Here is a 7,414-nt window from a genome sequence, read left to right on the forward strand (position 1 = left end):
TGAGCTTGAAATCGCCAGGCTATGCAGTCTCATCAACGATCCAATTTTGGGGCGTGGATACACACATCCTACTACGGTGAAGTCTTGGCTTATGAATATTAATTAGTTTTTGTGACGTAGGTGCAGTGGGTCAAACAAGCAACCGGTTTAACTAAACATTAATCAAAGATTAAAAATTGATTAGGGTAGCCTACGTGAATTGACATTCCTGGAGGGTTACTAAGCAACGTCAGTCTGTCTTAATTAATATTCATAAACTAAGCCTTCGCCATAGTATGATTTTCTGACTCTGGTCCCAGACATAATTTATTCCGCATGTGGTCAAAGGAACCAGTCGGTGGCGCTTTAGCGCAACATGTACAAATATGTTATGTCTACACCAGCCAGATGGATAATTCATTAATAACGAGCACATGGGGTCGCTCTGGCTAAAACAGCATACATGGAGAATTTCAAAAGGCTTGCGCATTAACGAGGCTCAATGTTCCACCGCGTATTATTGACTTTTTCCTTCGTCCACTTTTGCGCAAAGGGAAAATGTTGTAAGCGGTCCCTGTGGATATACCGTGTCTTCATGAGGAGTTGAGCGCAAATAAGGGGGCGGGTGATGATAATGTGTGAAGAGTGGCAGCAACTTCTCACTACACGGCAACATTTTCCGTTCTTCTTCAGGCGACATGCACATTCTTTCTAAAGAAGCTCCAAGGAGGAAGGCTGGTGGTGGACATGGTGAAAATGACAGGTAAAAAAGTGTGACCCTGGTGTCTGGATGGGCTCACGCGCTCTTCACTGGACGCGTCGTGTCTTTATTTCTCATGTCATTGGCGCTTGGATGATCGCGTTTCCGAGATATGCCGATGGTCTTTTGCAAATGTTTTAGATTAACGCAGACTAACACACTTTTAACACACGATCACACAACCTGAGGCAAAATTCAGCAACAATTGAGAGTGTGTCAGAGGCTGGGTCTTTGCGGGCAAGGTGAGTTTTCCTTTTATTCAACTGGCCTACAAAGTCCCAGTTTTCGGCCCATGTGACCATCTCTGTCAATTGACCGTGCTGAATATATGTAGCCTATGTGCGTGTGTGTGTGTATAGTGGAGTTTATCTGTAGTATTGATAATAATAAAGTACTGAACACAACAGAATAGAATAGTTAAAGATTCTGTTATATTATTTGATAATGGGATCACTGATAACATAAAAAAAAATTTAATTTCCGTTCTTCACTCTTTATTAAACGTTTCGTTTTTATATATGATTTAAATGCAGAGTTATTTATGTAGCCTATTTTAAATATTTGATATATATAAAAATGTGATGTAGGATATGTATTCTTAAGAACTTTCCTACATAATACTACATATAATCTAATTAAAATAATAGCTATAATTAAATAAATATAGAGTGAAAAATCTGAAATTAACTTTAGACATCATAAGTATTTTACAGTATCTGTTAACTTTAACAAAAAGTTAATTAGTTGAAAGAAAAAAGAAAGAAAGAAAGAAAGCAAAGGAAAGAAAGAAAGAAAAAAGAAAAATTATTGATACAAAAGATTATTTGATACAAAAGATTAGGTTTAGGCTTGTATCAGCCAATTATTTTGTGAACTTACGTTATGTATTATGAATAACATATATGATACACTTTTGTTAAGAATTTAGTCATTTTATTAATTATAAAACGTAGGTGTCTTATTATTTAATATTTTTACTTTTGTTATTTTTATTTAGCTTTTTTTAAGTAGAACTATTTGTGAATATTAAAGTGGTATGTCTGATATACACTACAGTCAAAACATATAAAAATACAAACAAAATGGAATTTAGGAATTTTGACCTTTTTGTTTACTAAAAATAACTTACAAGAACAGCACCATTTTGTAACACAAAGACTTATTTTTACAGACCCGAACACAAAATAAAAGTCTGTTTTTGAGTGCCTGAAAGTAAGATTCTGAGTTTAAAAGAAAACAACAAATCAAAAAGATGTCAAGAAGCAAAAATATAAATATTAGTTTCTGTGAAATTAAAAGTATGTTGGTTCATTCATTAAAGATTTTACTGTATAAGGAGTGGCAGAGGCAGGTTACAGACAGCTTTGTTAGTGTGTGTATAAATTCTGGGATAGTTACCAAACATGTCTGATACAGTTTGTCATATTAAGCAGTTCTCAAAGCTGCCTGCCAATAGTTTCCCAAAGGATTTGTATATTGTTCTGGATGTCAGTCACATCTTGACAGTTGCAAAAGTCTGTAATCATTGTAAACTAACCTCTTCCAATGCAGCACATGCAAATCATAGAATTATAATGAACTGTATATGTAAAAGTTATTTCATTAGATGTTACAAGATTAGTTCCTATTCAGTTACCAAAAAATATCTAATTTGCTATATTTTTACCTTAGCACCTAATAACTTAATCTTAATCTTTTAATTTCATATCTACTTATTTTCACATTTACAAACGATTAGCAAGTCGTTTTATCATTTTACCAGACCGTTTCTCAGGAATTTGCATTAAGCACCTGCTTTGACTTCTATTAATATTATAGCCTAATTAATATTTTATGTGCATAATTTGATTGAAACAAGCAGGGCACACAAAATTATGTACTGTGAAAAATCTGCCTGAATGATCAAGAGGTGTTGTAATTTGTAAATGACAGTTGCTGTAAACCACTGAAAACAGCTTAGTGTTCAGTAAAAAAAAAAAAAAAAACACAGTTTGTCATTTGTAATAGTTTAGTCATTTAATGCATTCTAATAATAAGGGTCTGACATTATGGTTGGCCCTTGTTCAGGGAGAGGAGGGATATTATAGTCCAGACTGACCTTTACTTTGAGCTTTAGTTTGAGTCTTTAGAGCCATGGTATAAACCTTAAACATTTCTTGAACAGAAGGCAGATGCCAGACAAAGAAACTGTGAAGAAGTCAGCAAGAAAAGTGAGGGACTTTTAGGGGCAGCTGTGTTATACTGACCCAGTCATAATGCCCCTAAAAATCCTTATTGCTCTTGCAGTGCTCGGCTATTAACAGCTGTTAAATCAGTCCTAACATAACCGCTCCCACAGGATCTGTTATATAGTGATTAGCCCCAAAATGGGCTTTCCTTATGGACATCATCCTTTAGAGAAGAGTGTTTATCTGAGCTTTGTAACTACATTTGGTTACATTTCAGGTACTAAAAATGTTCTTATGCAGTAAAATCCAGATCCCTGTGTGCTTGAGATCTGTTGCACATTCAAATCAGTGAGTTTTAGGTCAAATATATCTGCTTCGCCCATTCACAGCGCATTTTGACATATTAGCGGAGGGCCATCCTTTGTCTCCCAGGAAAGCAGTGAGGGGAATTTTTGATGTGAATGGGGGAATACCAATGCCGTTGCTTCATTTCTATCCGATTGTTCTCCTGCTATGTATTTCACACAGGCAGAGAGAGAATGTGAATGACAGGTAGAAAGTGGTGGCAATGTAACTGAAACAGAAATAGTGAAAGAAGTAAAGGTTGGGTAAGAAAGAAAAGAGACAAGGCAGCATGGTTGGAGCAAGAGAAAGAAAGCTAGCTGATGACTCAGGCTCATACGCTTCATATGTAGAGAGGGAGGAAGGGAGGGAGGGAGAAATGACTCATCAGAGCATGTGGAATCTCATATGGCTATCACAGGATCGAGGTTCTCTCTTCCTCCTCTCTGCTGCCTGCCTGTTCATGACTGTCTGAGGTAAGAGAAGACTGCCCACTCTGTCTGTCTCCAGCAACAACCTGCGTCCACAGGGACAGCAAACTGCAATGCACAATGATCCTCGAGAGCTGCTGGAAAAAAACTTCTTCGGATAAGACCATATTGGATGAGCTTATGTAGAACTGCATATGTTTTTATATACTCTCTGTGAACTCCGGAGTAAGGCCCCCTAAACACATGTACAGTGGTCCCAACAATTATTTGGCCATTAGTGAATGTATGACAAAATTACTTGACCTTTCCTCTGAACCATTTTCACTGTTTTTGCAATGACTATTAAGCAACTGGTGTCAGAGTTATTATTGGCTGCATCCAAAATCTTGACTTGTTGCCTCTCTGCACTATCAGGCAATGTCTTTGTAGGCCCTGTTTGTGAGCGAAGGTGGTCCAATGATCTACAACAAAACAGAGAGGGCTTTGGCGAGAAGTAAGCCTTGATCACCACGATCAATACTTGATCACCACAATACTAATATTTTGCTACAAATTAAATCAAAAGTTGAAAAAGTCAGAAACATACATTTGCAAATACTGCAACTTTCAGATGCCGTTTTATTTATTTATTTATTTTAGCCCAACTGTCACAAATATGTCCAGGATAGTGGGATATTAGTGAAGGATGTGACACAATCATTGGATTTGGACAACCCTTGTTTCTTCCATATGCTGCATGCAGAAAAGTATGGTCGATCTGTATTTTGTAATTACACTTGGTTTGATTGTGATGATAAAAAGCAAATACTCTTGTACATGTTTAGGGGCTACTGTGTGTGTGTGTGTTTTTAAATATATATATATATATATATATATATATATATATATATATATATATATATATATATATATATATATATATATATATATATATACAGTACAGACCAAAAGTTTGGAAACATTACTATTTTTTATGTTTTTGAAAGACGTTTCTTCTGCTCATCAAGCCTGCATTTATTTGATCAAAAATACAGAAAAAAAAGTAATATTGTGATATTCTAAAACTGTAAAAAATATAACTACCATTTAAAAAGAAATGTTTTGTATTTAAACATTTTATTTATATGATGTAAACGCTGAATTCTCAGAAACCATTTCTCCGGTATTCAGAATCACATGGTCCTTCAGAAACATATTACATACAATAGTATATAATAATATTTGATCACATAAATGCAGTCTTTTTAAAACTTAGTGATTACTGGTAGTGTATGTTGAAAATATGCAGTCACCTGCCAAGCAAAAATGTAAGTAGCTCTGATTAAAAATAACGTGTTTCTGTTCTCACATTTGTAAAGGTAAAAGCACACATTCAGTATACAGGTGAATCTCAGGGAGACTGATGAGTCACCACTGGAACAGGACACACCCTATGAACAAGTGTCAACTCCAAACATCTCCTTGGGTTCCACAGTCATGTGGGTGTGGGATCCAAAAAAAGCTGGTCCACATGCAACAACCGAGAGGCAATGTGCAAACAAAATGTAGAAAGGCAGCAGCAACCACCACCTCCCCCAACACTCCTTGGTCCCCTCGGGCTAAACTTACCCGACCTGATTTCTGCAGCCACCTTCCAATATAAAAGTTGGAAACCGCATAGTTGAACAAGCTCCAGAGCAAATAAGAGGTCAGTGCTAGTTGTATCCTTGGAGAGGGTGGGAAAGTATTGTAAATATAAATAATATGTGCATTCTCTTTCATTTTAAACATGATTTAAAACTCTAAACTCTATTTAAACAGCAAGAAACAATTTAGGACATTAAGAACTAATATGAATGTGTGCTACCAACAGGTCTCAGCATTTCTCAGTATGACTGAATGGAAGGGAGGAGGAAAGGTTAAATAAACAACTCACTGAAATCCCAGTCTCGGCTCTTGGCAAATACAACTTTCTGAATTGGCATGATTATGATTCATTCAGCATGAGGGTTATTGTATAGAGTATATGCATAACAAAAACTCAAAAGGAAAGCCCTTTTTATTTTTAGATTGCTCTTATCTATTAAATTTTGTTAAAGGCTTTATATACCCAACAAAGTCAGGTTCTGTTTTCTTCCCTCTTGAGTGTTTGATGGTACTGAAAATCTGGTAGTAGGTTTTTGGCTGTTTATGCACAGTGATTTGTGGTTAATTGCCACGGCTTTCTGCATTATGAAATCAGGCTTAACCTGTATCCTGAAAAGCTTATTCCACAGGAGAGCAATTCACTTATGTTTAATATCGCGGATATGTGGAGGACTTGATGGAGTTTCAACAGGAAGCTTGCAGTGGTACCCTGGAGAGGCTGCTAGAATAAATGTTACTAATGGATAGCTGGATCCAGACGATTCATACATTATTTTTCTTTTTTTCTTTTTTTTTTTTATGAATTTTAAAGTATCATGTAATATTATTTATAATGTTATTGTATAATGTTAAAATGTTATTGTATAACAACGTGATTTTTCTTTTCTGATTTTCTCTCTTTATTCAGAGAAAAGGTGCCTCAAAAGCTTAAAAGGAAATATACACACTGAAGCATTCCTTAAATTGCGCTATTTAATATACTTATTCTACTTTTGGATTTTGTGATGTTAAGTACTGTAGTTCTTTAATAGTTGTCTAACATTGTTGATTGAAAACTGACTGTTGCCACATGGCATCTCTGTAACACAATAACAGCAGTAATTTATTACCTCACTGATTTTTTTTTTTTTTTTTGCGATCAATTATATTATAGCACGTATTTCATTATTTATGGAAATGGAAATGTTTGTACTAATTATACATGATAATTCTATCTTTGCATAAGCTTTGTGTTCTGTAAGGGAAAGAGGCAACATTGAGTCAGCAGTGAGGATTGAAGGCTTTTAGAAAAATATTGAAAGATTATTAAACATTACTTTTTTAAAACTGTTTGAATGAATTACTTATAATTCTTAAAATACAATTAATTCAATTAAAGGGAGACACTTATACTTAAAACAGTAGTCTATTTAAGAAACCCTATTCCACTGTAGAACCTAATCCCCAAACATTTACCAAAAAAGGCTCTAAAATTCCTGATATCTCTGATATTAAAAAATAATAATAATCCATTATTAGACATATTGCGTACCAAAGAATCTTGCCGATCTGCATACAGTAGGTTTTATATAAAAACCTTAATATCTTATCACATAAGCACAGTTTAAATTTCATATGAAATGAGAGCACTCATGGAAGAACTAATTCAATTTCTGGAGGGTCCTGTCTGACATTGTATTGTATCTGTGTTCTGTAACCGTTATATTTTGATATGCTGTCAGTGTACAGAACAGATGGGAGCCCCATCTAAGGTGCGAGTGTTCTGTGCCAGAATCACCAACTTGAGAAGCAAAGAGTGAGTTTACCATGGCAATCCCATGCAGTGAACCTACACAAAGTCAACAGAACTGAATTGTGGCCACCGTCGTGAACCTTCACGAAACTGTATTGCGATTTCTCTGGGAAACTGATGTAAATGAACCAGTCAAACAAGACCATTTGCAATACAAACATTTATTCAAACCTGCAGACATGACTTTTTATGCAAAGTTAAAGAATTTTGCTATTTTAATATGCAGGTCTTTAGTAGGCCTTTTTTTCTTCTTTTATTCATAATCAAGACCATAAAGGTTTCTTGAGATCAGCGTGGGTGAGGATTTATTGTTCCT

The 7,414-nt window shown here is 35.2% G+C and overlaps 1 long non-coding RNA gene across 2 annotated transcripts; it reads left to right on the forward strand.

Moving 5' to 3' along the window:
* LOC113098223 (uncharacterized) lies at positions 1-6,635 on the forward strand. 2 transcript variants are annotated; one of them, XR_003288969.1, is made up of 3 exons: positions 1-4,426; positions 5,039-5,367; positions 5,533-6,635. It is a non-coding gene; the product is annotated as an uncharacterized LOC113098223 (long non-coding RNA). The 2 variants fall into 2 exon arrangements; XR_003288968.1 differs by lacking the exon at positions 1-4,426 and having other exon boundaries at positions 4,704-5,367.
* Positions 6,636-7,414: the final 779 nt, after the last annotated feature.

The sequence above is a fragment of the Carassius auratus genome, chromosome 6 (genome assembly GCF_003368295.1).
Source record: "Carassius auratus strain Wakin chromosome 6, ASM336829v1, whole genome shotgun sequence".
Lineage (NCBI taxonomy): Eukaryota > Metazoa > Chordata > Actinopteri > Cypriniformes > Cyprinidae > Carassius > Carassius auratus.